Source organism: Neophocaena asiaeorientalis, unplaced genomic scaffold (assembly GCF_003031525.2).
Source record: "Neophocaena asiaeorientalis asiaeorientalis breed wild unplaced genomic scaffold, Neophocaena_asiaeorientalis_V1.1 scaffold398, whole genome shotgun sequence".
Taxonomy (NCBI): domain Eukaryota; kingdom Metazoa; phylum Chordata; class Mammalia; order Artiodactyla; family Phocoenidae; genus Neophocaena; species Neophocaena asiaeorientalis.
The window spans coordinates 2,345,504-2,358,426 of record NW_020173416.1 but is presented as its reverse complement, the minus strand read 5'-3'; positions in this window follow the sequence as shown (position 1 = coordinate 2,358,426).

The following is a 12,923-nucleotide window of genomic DNA, read 5'->3' as shown; positions in this document are numbered from 1 at the left end:
TGACCTGTGACCACCCCTCCCCAGTCTCCTCCCCAACCAGCTTCTTCGTAAGAGAGATTGTACTATAGGAATTTCCTCTACCAGCCCCTAGCACAGTCCGGGCACTCTTGGTGCTCACAGAATGGGGAGCCCTTAAGGGGGCCAAGACTGAGAGGTGGGGAGGGGCCACAGAGTGGGGAGAGGCTGTGCCCATTGCCAGACTGGGGAACTCAGGGAAAGTGGGGTAGCACAGGAAAGAGGAAGCGGGAAGTCTGAGACAAGACTGGAGCGAGTTGTGGCAATGTTGACACAGTCAGAGGGAGCTGCACAAAAGGGAAGGGTGTGGGTAATGAGCTTGTGCTGAGGCAGCTACCTTTAGGTCCCAAGTGTTTCTTCCATCTCAGGGGCTGTTGTTTCCCCCCAGAAAGGGCAAGTGTGTGGCTGTCACCCTACTGGGAAGCATCCGAGTGCAAGTGAGCCCTTGGTGGGTGTTTCTGATGGCTCCTGCAATAGTTGGAGGAATTCAAGAATTTTAAATCCCTCTCTTTCTTCTCACCTATTATGGTCCAATGGAACTGAATGCTCAACACCAGGCAGGGGAGAGAAGCTGAAATATTAGGGGTCGTTAAGAGAGAAGGAAGTAGAACCAACCCCCTCCACCCCCATCTTCCCTCTCACGTCCATTCTCAGCATCCTACATCCTCCCCATTTCTTGGGCCCCAGACTGCTGAGGCTTCCATGGGGGGCAAAGCTCAAGGGGTCAGGCTGGCTCTCAGGGTGCCATCGGATCAGGAAAGCCATGACCACTGCTGTGATCCCATCATGTGCTTGGGAGTCGGTCCCCCCGTGGTCCTAGCCCAGCTCTTGTCCATCAGAGCAGACCCAGCTCCCCTCCATTGCATCCTCCCCTCTCATTGCCTTAATTCTTCCCAGGTCTCACTTTGAGAGGAAGGACGTCATTCCAACTGGCTCAACTGCTTGGCCTTGCCTGGGGAAACAAAGTTTAATATGCAGAATGAAACCATTTTAATGGCTGACTTATGCTGCCCCAAACAAGACATCGGTGAGTGGTTTCTCAAAATAACATATCCAAAACCAAAACACATACCACATCAAACATTTAAAATATTCAGTATGACTCTCAGATTACCTTTTTCTGTGGAAAGATAATCAGCAATGGCCTCTAGGACACTCCACACAAGGGAGAATACTGTTGGATCTGAGAGCATCTTGGCCGAGCTCCTGAGGAGGGAAGAGGATCTGAACCTCACCCTTGGGGTTTTCAATGATCTCAGCAGGGTTAGGAGCCAAAGACGAGGGATCATGGCTGTGAGACCTTTGAAAGTATGGGAACCTCTGTAATTTGCCCTGTTGGAGGTTTCATTATCTGCTACCCCCTTCACTCTGGGGACAATCGGTAAGCCCCTCAAACAGCAGCAGAGAAAGGACAGGATGTGTGCTGGTTTGGGGGGGATAGTGTGGATGGAGTCCACTTTAAAGAGGAGCTGAAAGTTGCAGACTCCTGGGGTTTGCAACTCAGAAGCAAAGACAACTCAGAGCAATTCTAGGCCTGAGGTGTGTCCAGGGGGTCAGGACCACTGTGTGAAGAAGGGAGAGTGTGGGCAAGCTGAGCGGAGGGGCTGACATTTTCCAGCTGTGCTCTCCAGTCCTCTGGCTGGAGCAAGGACCCAAGGCCCTGGAGGAGTCAGAACTCACCCAGTCCTCCCCAGGCTCCAGGACCCTTTCCTCCACCCATAAGGAAAAACTAGATGAGTCCAGGAAATCGGAAAGGTGGCGTGTTGGAGGTGGCTGGGGACGGGTGGGGGGAAATATGCTCCAAGCGGCTGAAGACTATGGGAGATCGGGGGCGTACTCAGCAGAAAGGCTACACTCATATTTGTGACAGTGCCTTTGAACTGAAAAGCGCTATCCAAATGCTGTTGTAAAATCTTTGCGTTTTCTTCTAGTATAAGAGAAGAACTTCTGCCTAGTGGCCGTTAGGGGGCAGCCAAGTCCCACACGGTCGAGATGGCTTCCGTGGGGAAGGACCACCTCGGTCGGCCAGGGGAGGGCATGAGGGGCAGCCCTGGTGGGCTGTGGCCCACGGAGAGTCTGTCAGTGGTGGACCCAGGGGGGTTGAAGCAGGCCACCTTTGTCGGGTGCTTGCCTCCTTGCTCTCTGCAATCCCCACGTATACCCAAAACACACTCAGAGCTTCCTGTCTGCCACCCAGGGCCCACCCACCTGCTGTCCCACACAGAGCCCGTGCTAGGACCCGCCTGCCCCATCCAATTTTAGTTCTCATTTCCTCGCTTTCTGCTAAAACACTGGCTCATCTGAGAAACTCATTTGCGCTGAATGGCAGATGACAATTTACTGTTTAGCCCATCCAGGGGTATCCGACTTGAGGGGATTCGATCCCGAATGATGATGGGGTAAACTTAGTTTCCTCAGGCCCCTGCATGGGAGGTTATAGTAACTTGTGAGACACTATATTTTTCTGGTATACTCTGCCACTGTTATGGGACCATCCAAAAAGCCTTTTGCACACATTTCTGAGACTCTCCAGAGAGTGTCTTATAGGAGCTCCACCTATGCCCCAGACCTCCAGGGGGAAGCTCCTGACTGTTTCTACTGCAACGTTACAGGGACCACCTGCCTTCCCCCCTGCAAAGGTGTCCTCAGCATACCAAGCCCAAAGCAATATCATAAAAATGTTCGCAGCCAGCACTTGTATAACACTTATATGCCTGGCACTTTCCTAAGGGCTCATATGCACTTAGTCTGCACAACAACTCAGTGGGGGGAACTACTGTTATTACCCCTGCTACACAAATGAGGAATGTGAAGCCCAGGGAGGTTAAGTACTTTGACCAAGGTCACAGAGCTGCTTAGTGGAAGAACCAAGATTCTGGGTTGTTGTGAAGACTGTGTGTAAGTCATTAGGAAAGTGTCAAGCAGCCTGGCTCTTCAGCCAGGTCTTTAACCAATGCCCACAATGCCTCTTTACAGAGCTCAAGAAACCGCGTTTTCAGCCCGGAGTCACCTCACAACTTTTCTTACTAGGACTCAGTCTGGTGCAGACGTTTACCCTACTCAGCGATGCCTGTTCCTCTGGAACTCAGACTCTGATTTTCAGGTAGACTTCAGGGCCTGGCACTCCTTCCTTTAATATTGGTTCTCTACCAGGCTACTCCTACAGGCAAACTCCCCACAGCCCTTCCTGCTGCCGCCCTGGGATCTAGGCCAGGAGACAGACAGGCTTTGGTTTGAAGAAGCCTGGTAGACTTTTGGCAGCCTCTCTCATCTGATCATCCTAACATTGGTCCCCGTGGCAGGTGGAATTACCCCATTAGGGTCAAAGGAATCGTAGGATCATGGAGTAGGAAGGAATACAAGGCTCAAGACCCATCCTCTCATTTTATATAAAATAAGAGCCCACAGAGGTGAAATAACTTGCTCAAGTTCACCAAGCTCAAGCTATCACTAGAGACTAAATCATTTCATTAATAACAACAACAAATTAATATTTATTAAGTGCTCACTACATGCCAGGTACCAACAGTTAGCCCTTTATATGCATTATCTCATTTCCTTCCTTTGACATCCCTGTAACCTGGCTCTATTTGATCTTCATTTTACAAATGAAGAAACTGGGATTGCAGGAGATTAAGTAACTTGCTCAAGGTTGCATGGCTTGTGAACTGTGGAGCTGAGATTGAACCCAGGTTTGTCTTTGACTCCAAAGTTGTTGCTCTTGAACTATTATAGTGTATAAGGGAATCACAAGCATCCTTGTTAAACTCTTACAAGAGGAGGGCAAGTCTGGCTATGTCTTGGTTAGAGCTGGGGCCCATGGAGACAGGCCACAGTCATACATGCCAGCCCCCTCTTATGCTCGACAACCCCACACCCTGGATGACAAGGACCCAGGGCCTCCTGGGACAGAACCTGAATCCTGTATACAATCTGAGCTCACTTATATGCAGTCGGGGCTTGGGAAAGATAGGTTGTGGGGAATAACATCAGGGCACTGCTAAAGTGGGGAAGGATCTTCACCTGGTGGCTCCAACTCAAAACCAAGGCCAAAATGCCTCTGGTTCTGAGAAAGGCTGCGCTGCCCCGCAGCTGGTGCCGGACTGAAATGTCAGTGCTCCGAAGGAGAGGGCTGTGTGGCAGAGCCGAAGGAGTCTTCCCACTGGGGGCTCAAGGGACTTTGCTCTAAGCCTTATACCCCCAAAGCAGGATGAAGAGGGGGCCTTTATTGGCAGAAGGCTGACCCAAGTAGAGTGTCACATTGACCAGCTAGTGCTGATGGTGTCGAGGGGATAGAGCTTTCGAAGAGGCCAGTGGTGACAACTGGAGGAGTGGAGTCTTGGCAGTGAGTGGGCTGGTGCGAGTGTCAGGCACAGCCCTGGGACATAGAATCAGGGGGAAGGGCCCAGATGAGCCCTCAGGACCTTGGAGGACCTGCTCATCACCTGGCAGGGGTTGGGCAGAGAGCTTCATTAAGTGGAGGCAAGGCTCTGCTTCCCATTCTGATCCCTCGGGGACTCTGATTAAATCACCTCTTTTTTAAAAAAAATTTTATTGAAGTATAGTTGATTTACAATGTTGTGTTAATTTCTGCTGTACAGCAAAGTGACTCAGCTATACATATATTCTTCTTCATATTCTTTTCCATTATCGTTTATCACAGGATATTGAATATAGTTCCCTGTGTTATACAGTAGGACCTTGTTGTTTATCCATCCTATATATAATAGCTTGTATCTACTAATCCCAAACTCCCAGTCCTTTCCTCCCCCTCGCACTTCCCCATTGGCAACCACAAGTCTGTTCTCTATGTCTGTGAGTCTGTTTTTGTTTCATAGATATGTTCATTTGCGTCATATTTTAGATTCCACATATAAGTGATATCCTGTGGCAGTTGTCTTTCTCATTCTAACTTAGCGTGATAACCTCTAGGTCCATCCATGTTGCTGCAAATGGCATTATTTTATTCTTTTTAATGGTGGAGTAATACTCCATTTTCCCCATTGGCAACCACAAGTCTGTTCTCTATGTCTGTGAGTCTGTTTTTGTTTCATAGATATGTTCATTTGCGTCATATTTTAGATTCCACATATAAGTGATATCCTGTGGCAGTTGTCTTTCTCATTCTAACTTAGCGTGATAACCTCTAGGTCCATCCATGTTGCTGCAAATGGCATTATTTTATTCTTTTTAATGGTGGAGTAATACTCCATTGTACATGTATATACCACATCTTCTTTATCCGGTCATGTTGTTTCCCCCCAGAAAGGGCAAGTGTGTGGCTGTCACCCTACTGGGAAGCATCCGAGTGCAAGTGAGCCCTTGGTGGGTGTTTCTGATGGCTCCTGCAATAGTTGGAGGAATTCAAGAATTTTAAATCCCTCTCTTTCTTCTCACCTATTATGGTCCAATGGAACTGAATGCTCAACACCAGGCAGGGGAGAGAAGCTGAAATATTAGGGGTCGTTAAGAGAGAAGGAAGTAGAACCAACCCCCTCCACCCCCATCTTCCCTCTCACGTCCATTCTCAGCATCCTACATCCTCCCCATTTCTTGGGCCCCAGACTGCTGAGGCTTCCATGGGGGGCAAAGCTCAAGGGGTCAGGCTGGCTCTCAGGGTGCCATCGGATCAGGAAAGCCATGACCACTGCTGTGATCCCATCATGTGCTTGGGAGTCGGTCCCCCCGTGGTCCTAGCCCAGCTCTTGTCCATCAGAGCAGACCCAGCTCCCCTCCATTGCATCCTCCCCTCTCATTGCCTTAATTCTTCCCAGGTCTCACTTTGAGAGGAAGGACGTCATTCCAACTGGCTCAACTGCTTGGCCTTGCCTGGGGAAACAAAGTTTAATATGCAGAATGAAACCATTTTAATGGCTGACTTATGCTGCCCCAAACAAGACATCGGTGAGTGGTTTCTCAAAATAACATATCCAAAACCAAAACACATACCACATCAAACATTTAAAATATTCAGTATGACTCTCAGATTACCTTTTTCTGTGGAAAGATAATCAGCAATGGCCTCTAGGACACTCCACACAAGGGAGAATACTGTTGGATCTGAGAGCATCTTGGCCGAGCTCCTGAGGAGGGAAGAGGATCTGAACCTCACCCTTGGGGTTTTCAATGATCTCAGCAGGGTTAGGAGCCAAAGACGAGGGATCATGGCTGTGAGACCTTTGAAAGTATGGGAACCTCTGTAATTTGCCCTGTTGGAGGTTTCATTATCTGCTACCCCCTTCACTCTGGGGACAATCGGTAAGCCCCTCAAACAGCAGCAGAGAAAGGACAGGATGTGTGCTGGTTTGGGGGGGATAGTGTGGATGGAGTCCACTTTAAAGAGGAGCTGAAAGTTGCAGACTCCTGGGGTTTGCAACTCAGAAGCAAAGACAACTCAGAGCAATTCTAGGCCTGAGGTGTGTCCAGGGGGTCAGGACCACTGTGTGAAGAAGGGAGAGTGTGGGCAAGCTGAGCGGAGGGGCTGACATTTTCCAGCTGTGCTCTCCAGTCCTCTGGCTGGAGCAAGGACCCAAGGCCCTGGAGGAGTCAGAACTCACCCAGTCCTCCCCAGGCTCCAGGACCCTTTCCTCCACCCATAAGGAAAAACTAGATGAGTCCAGGAAATCGGAAAGGTGGCGTGTTGGAGGTGGCTGGGGACGGGTGGGGGGAAATATGCTCCAAGCGGCTGAAGACTATGGGAGATCGGGGGCGTACTCAGCAGAAAGGCTACACTCATATTTGTGACAGTGCCTTTGAACTGAAAAGCGCTATCCAAATGCTGTTGTAAAATCTTTGCGTTTTCTTCTAGTATAAGAGAAGAACTTCTGCCTAGTGGCCGTTAGGGGGCAGCCAAGTCCCACACGGTCGAGATGGCTTCCGTGGGGAAGGACCACCTCGGTCGGCCAGGGGAGGGCATGAGGGGCAGCCCTGGTGGGCTGTGGCCCACGGAGAGTCTGTCAGTGGTGGACCCAGGGGGGTTGAAGCAGGCCACCTTTGTCGGGTGCTTGCCTCCTTGCTCTCTGCAATCCCCACGTATACCCAAAACACACTCAGAGCTTCCTGTCTGCCACCCAGGGCCCACCCACCTGCTGTCCCACACAGAGCCCGTGCTAGGACCCGCCTGCCCCATCCAATTTTAGTTCTCATTTCCTCGCTTTCTGCTAAAACACTGGCTCATCTGAGAAACTCATTTGCGCTGAATGGCAGATGACAATTTACTGTTTAGCCCATCCAGGGGTATCCGACTTGAGGGGATTCGATCCCGAATGATGATGGGGTAAACTTAGTTTCCTCAGGCCCCTGCATGGGAGGTTATAGTAACTTGTGAGACACTATATTTTTCTGGTATACTCTGCCACTGTTATGGGACCATCCAAAAAGCCTTTTGCACACATTTCTGAGACTCTCCAGAGAGTGTCTTATAGGAGCTCCACCTATGCCCCAGACCTCCAGGGGGAAGCTCCTGACTGTTTCTACTGCAACGTTACAGGGACCACCTGCCTTCCCCCCTGCAAAGGTGTCCTCAGCATACCAAGCCCAAAGCAATATCATAAAAATGTTCGCAGCCAGCACTTGTATAACACTTATATGCCTGGCACTTTCCTAAGGGCTCATATGCACTTAGTCTGCACAACAACTCAGTGGGGGGAACTACTGTTATTACCCCTGCTACACAAATGAGGAATGTGAAGCCCAGGGAGGTTAAGTACTTTGACCAAGGTCACAGAGCTGCTTAGTGGAAGAACCAAGATTCTGGGTTGTTGTGAAGACTGTGTGTAAGTCATTAGGAAAGTGTCAAGCAGCCTGGCTCTTCAGCCAGGTCTTTAACCAATGCCCACAATGCCTCTTTACAGAGCTCAAGAAACCGCGTTTTCAGCCCGGAGTCACCTCACAACTTTTCTTACTAGGACTCAGTCTGGTGCAGACGTTTACCCTACTCAGCGATGCCTGTTCCTCTGGAACTCAGACTCTGATTTTCAGGTAGACTTCAGGGCCTGGCACTCCTTCCTTTAATATTGGTTCTCTACCAGGCTACTCCTACAGGCAAACTCCCCACAGCCCTTCCTGCTGCCGCCCTGGGATCTAGGCCAGGAGACAGACAGGCTTTGGTTTGAAGAAGCCTGGTAGACTTTTGGCAGCCTCTCTCATCTGATCATCCTAACATTGGTCCCCGTGGCAGGTGGAATTACCCCATTAGGGTCAAAGGAATCGTAGGATCATGGAGTAGGAAGGAATACAAGGCTCAAGACCCATCCTCTCATTTTATATAAAATAAGAGCCCACAGAGGTGAAATAACTTGCTCAAGTTCACCAAGCTCAAGCTATCACTAGAGACTAAATCATTTCATTAATAACAACAACAAATTAATATTTATTAAGTGCTCACTACATGCCAGGTACCAACAGTTAGCCCTTTATATGCATTATCTCATTTCCTTCCTTTGACATCCCTGTAACCTGGCTCTATTTGATCTTCATTTTACAAATGAAGAAACTGGGATTGCAGGAGATTAAGTAACTTGCTCAAGGTTGCATGGCTTGTGAACTGTGGAGCTGAGATTGAACCCAGGTTTGTCTTTGACTCCAAAGTTGTTGCTCTTGAACTATTATAGTGTATAAGGGAATCACAAGCATCCTTGTTAAACTCTTACAAGAGGAGGGCAAGTCTGGCTATGTCTTGGTTAGAGCTGGGGCCCATGGAGACAGGCCACAGTCATACATGCCAGCCCCCTCTTATGCTCGACAACCCCACACCCTGGATGACAAGGACCCAGGGCCTCCTGGGACAGAACCTGAATCCTGTATACAATCTGAGCTCACTTATATGCAGTCGGGGCTTGGGAAAGATAGGTTGTGGGGAATAACATCAGGGCACTGCTAAAGTGGGGAAGGATCTTCACCTGGTGGCTCCAACTCAAAACCAAGGCCAAAATGCCTCTGGTTCTGAGAAAGGCTGCGCTGCCCCGCAGCTGGTGCCGGACTGAAATGTCAGTGCTCCGAAGGAGAGGGCTGTGTGGCAGAGCCGAAGGAGTCTTCCCACTGGGGGCTCAAGGGACTTTGCTCTAAGCCTTATACCCCCAAAGCAGGATGAAGAGGGGGCCTTTATTGGCAGAAGGCTGACCCAAGTAGAGTGTCACATTGACCAGCTAGTGCTGATGGTGTCGAGGGGATAGAGCTTTCGAAGAGGCCAGTGGTGACAACTGGAGGAGTGGAGTCTTGGCAGTGAGTGGGCTGGTGCGAGTGTCAGGCACAGCCCTGGGACATAGAATCAGGGGGAAGGGCCCAGATGAGCCCTCAGGACCTTGGAGGACCTGCTCATCACCTGGCAGGGGTTGGGCAGAGAGCTTCATTAAGTGGAGGCAAGGCTCTGCTTCCCATTCTGATCCCTCGGGGACTCTGATTAAATCACCTCTTTTTTTTTAAAAATTTTATTGAAGTGTAGTTGATTTACAATGTTGTGTTAATTTCTGCTGTACAGCAAAGTGACTCAGCTATACACATATTCTTCTTCATATTCTTTTCCATTATCGTTTATCACAGGATATTGAATATAGTTCCCTGTGTTATACAGTAGGACCTTGTTGTTTATCCATCCTATATATAATAGCTTGTATCTACTAATCCCAAACTCCCAGTCCTTTCCTCCCCCTCACACTTCCCCATTGGCAACCACAAGTCTGTTCTCTATGTCTGTGAGTCTGTTTTTGTTTCATAGATATGTTCATTTGCGTCATATTTTAGATTCCACATATAAGTGATATCCTGTGGCAGTTGTCTTTCTCATTCTAACTTAGCGTGATAACCTCTAGGTCCATCCATGTTGCTGCAAATGGCATTATTTTATTCTTTTTAATGGTGGAGTAATACTCCATTGTACATGTATATACCACATCTTCTTTATCCGGTCATCTGTTGATGGACATTTAGGTTGTTTCCATTTCTTGGCTTTGTGAATAGTGCCGCTATGAACGTAGGGGTGCATGTATTTTTAGAATTATAGTTTTGTCTGGGTATAAAGCATTTACTTCTTGCCCTGCCTTTGGGATGAGCACAAGACCTCAAAATGCTCTGGGAAAATGCCTTCCCAAATATGCCTTTGTCTTTACACACTCGATGGACATTTAGGTTGTTTCCATTTCTTGGCTTTGTGAATAGTGCCGCTATGAACGTAGGGGTGCATGTATTTTTAGAATTATAGTTTTGTCTGGGTATAAAGCATTTACTTCTTGCCCTGCCTTTGGGATGAGCACAAGACCTCAAAATGCTCTGGGAAAATGCCTTCCCAAATATGCCTTTGTCTTTACACACAATTCTATAAGTTGCCCCAATCACTTGGCAAGAGGGGTCCCTATTCTCTCTAGATTTCTAAAAGGTAAATCAGACAATGTGAAATCCATGGCAGGGCTGGACACCCAATTCTATTTTCCAAACTGTGGATTAACACAAGCAAGGAAAAATGGTTCAGGAGATATGAGCTGGGTCATGTCCCAGGAGCTCCTGCACCGGAAGCTCAGGAGAGACGGAGGTTCCTACCTGAGGGCCATTGGTGCCCACATTATAGATGTCTTCGCTGGGCGACGATGGAAATGGGCACACAATTCTATTTACATTTTCCCCTTCATTACACATTAAAATATTTTTAACATATTATTTTCACTATATGCATGCAACAAAAAAAGGATACAGTGAGAAGTAAATGTCCCTCCTGCCCTTCCTCTCTGTCCTGCCCACCCCACAGGCAAACACTAGTGATTGATAACATCTGCCTGATGCTTTACAATTTAAACAATGATTTCCCATAAACTGTCTCATCAGACCCCAGCAATAACTCCCTAAAATATGTTAGGTATAAATTTTTATTGTCTCCTTTTACAGATTGGGAGTCCAGCTCAAAGAGATTAAGTGACCAGCTCAGAGCGACACTTCTGGTAAATGAGAGTCGAGATTTAGGCCCTGGTGGTCTGAGCCCAGTTTCCGAGCTTTTTGAATTACATCACACTGCCTCCCTTGCAAAAGAGCCCTGGGTTCTTAGAACTTGGAATATGCCATAAATAGTTCACCTTCTACAAAGAGAGACTTGTGGTTGGTCAGGAAACAGGAAAAATCTCATCATTTCTTGAGTATTTACATTCCAGAGTGGACTGTTCATTCTCTGCTTTGGGGCAGGCTTACAAGGAGATTTCTCTGTGTTTTAGATAATCCTACAATGAAAAGTCAGCACTGGGGACGATTTCAGGTGAGACCAGGGATCCTGTGTAGACTAGCTTCACAGGGCTGCTGTAACACAGTACCGCAAAATGGGTGGCTTAAGTCAGCAGAAATTTATCTCTCACAGTTCTGGGGGCCAGAAGTTTGAAATCAAGGTATTGGCAGGGTTGGTTCCCTCTGGAGGCTTTGAGGGAGAATCTGCTCCAGGCCTTTCTGCCAGCTTTTGGTGGTGACCAGCAATCCTTGGCCTTCCTTAGTCTATAGATGCATCGTCACCCCAGTCTCTGCCTCTGTTGTCAAACGGCATTCTTCGTCTGTGTGTCTGTCTGTGTGTCTGTGTCTCTGTTTTCTCTTTTATAAAGACAACAGTCATTGGATTTAGGACCAACTCTAATCCAGGTATGACCTCATTTTAACTAATTACATTTGCGAAGACCCTATTTTCCAAATAAGGTCGCATCCTGCGGTTCTATATGGACCTGAGGGGATACTCATTCAACTTACTACACCGTATCTTCCTGTTTTGTTCAATAAATAGGGATGACACTTCTGGAATACTCTAAGTCTTCCTAACCAGCTATGTCCTAACCCAGGAAGATGGTACCAGGACAATTCTGCCCATCTTACAGGCAGGGGAAGAAAAAGGGAGTAAGACAGATGGAGGTGACCTCAGAGCAGCTCACATACTGCTGCTGGCTGCAGCCAAGAAGCAACATACGCTGGGCCTGAGGTGGGGGTGGGGGAGTGTATCATTTTATTGGCATGGATTTTGGGTCAAAACACTTATATTTTCGTGAGTATAAGGATAAATTAAGAGTGGGGCAGAGGGAAGGAAAAAGGAGAGCTGGCTTAGTCACAAAAATGATCCTCCCTCCCCCCCAAAATAGTTGGAAATTCATTTAACTTGGAAAAAATGATATATATATATGTATATTTATATAAATTTTTATTTTTTTTAATTTATTTTTGGCTGCGTTGGGTCTTCATTGCGGCACGTGGGCTTTCTCTAGTTGCGGCGAGCGGGGGCTACTCTTCGTTGCGGTGCGTGAGCTTCTCACTGTGGTGGCTTCTCTTGTTGTGGAGCACAGGCTCTAGGCACACGGGCTCAGGAGCTGTGACTCGGGGGCTCTAGAGCGCAGGCTCAGTAGTTGTGGCGCATGGGCTTAGTTGCTCCACTGCATGTGGGATCTTCCCGGACCAGGGCTTGAACCCGTGCCCCTTGCATTGGCAGGCAGATTCTTAACCACTGCACCACCAGGGAAGCCCCTCAATGATATTTTTTCAAAGAAAATTTTAAAGTGGGAAGAGTAAAGGAAAACATGAATGAATGAAGAACTCTCCTCTTGATTATAAAGTCTAAATAAAGTTAAGATTACAAAAGAATATGACTTAAAAGCACAATGAGATGGATCACAAGATTTAACAAATAAATTCTAAAGCTCAGCTGGAATATGAATGGGCAAAATGTCAAAAAAATGTTTTGGGGGAACTTAAAATAACCAGACAGCCATTACTGTATTTTCTTGGAGTAAAGACAAGAGAATCTGCCCAGGGGAATAGAATAGACTCTACAGAAAGAGACTGAAGTTATTTAAGGACTTGATGTAAGATGAATGAGCATCAACACAAGGCTATAAGAAAGAGTCACTATTTAACAAATATCATCTAAATCGTGGTACACCATGGGGACTTCCCTGGGG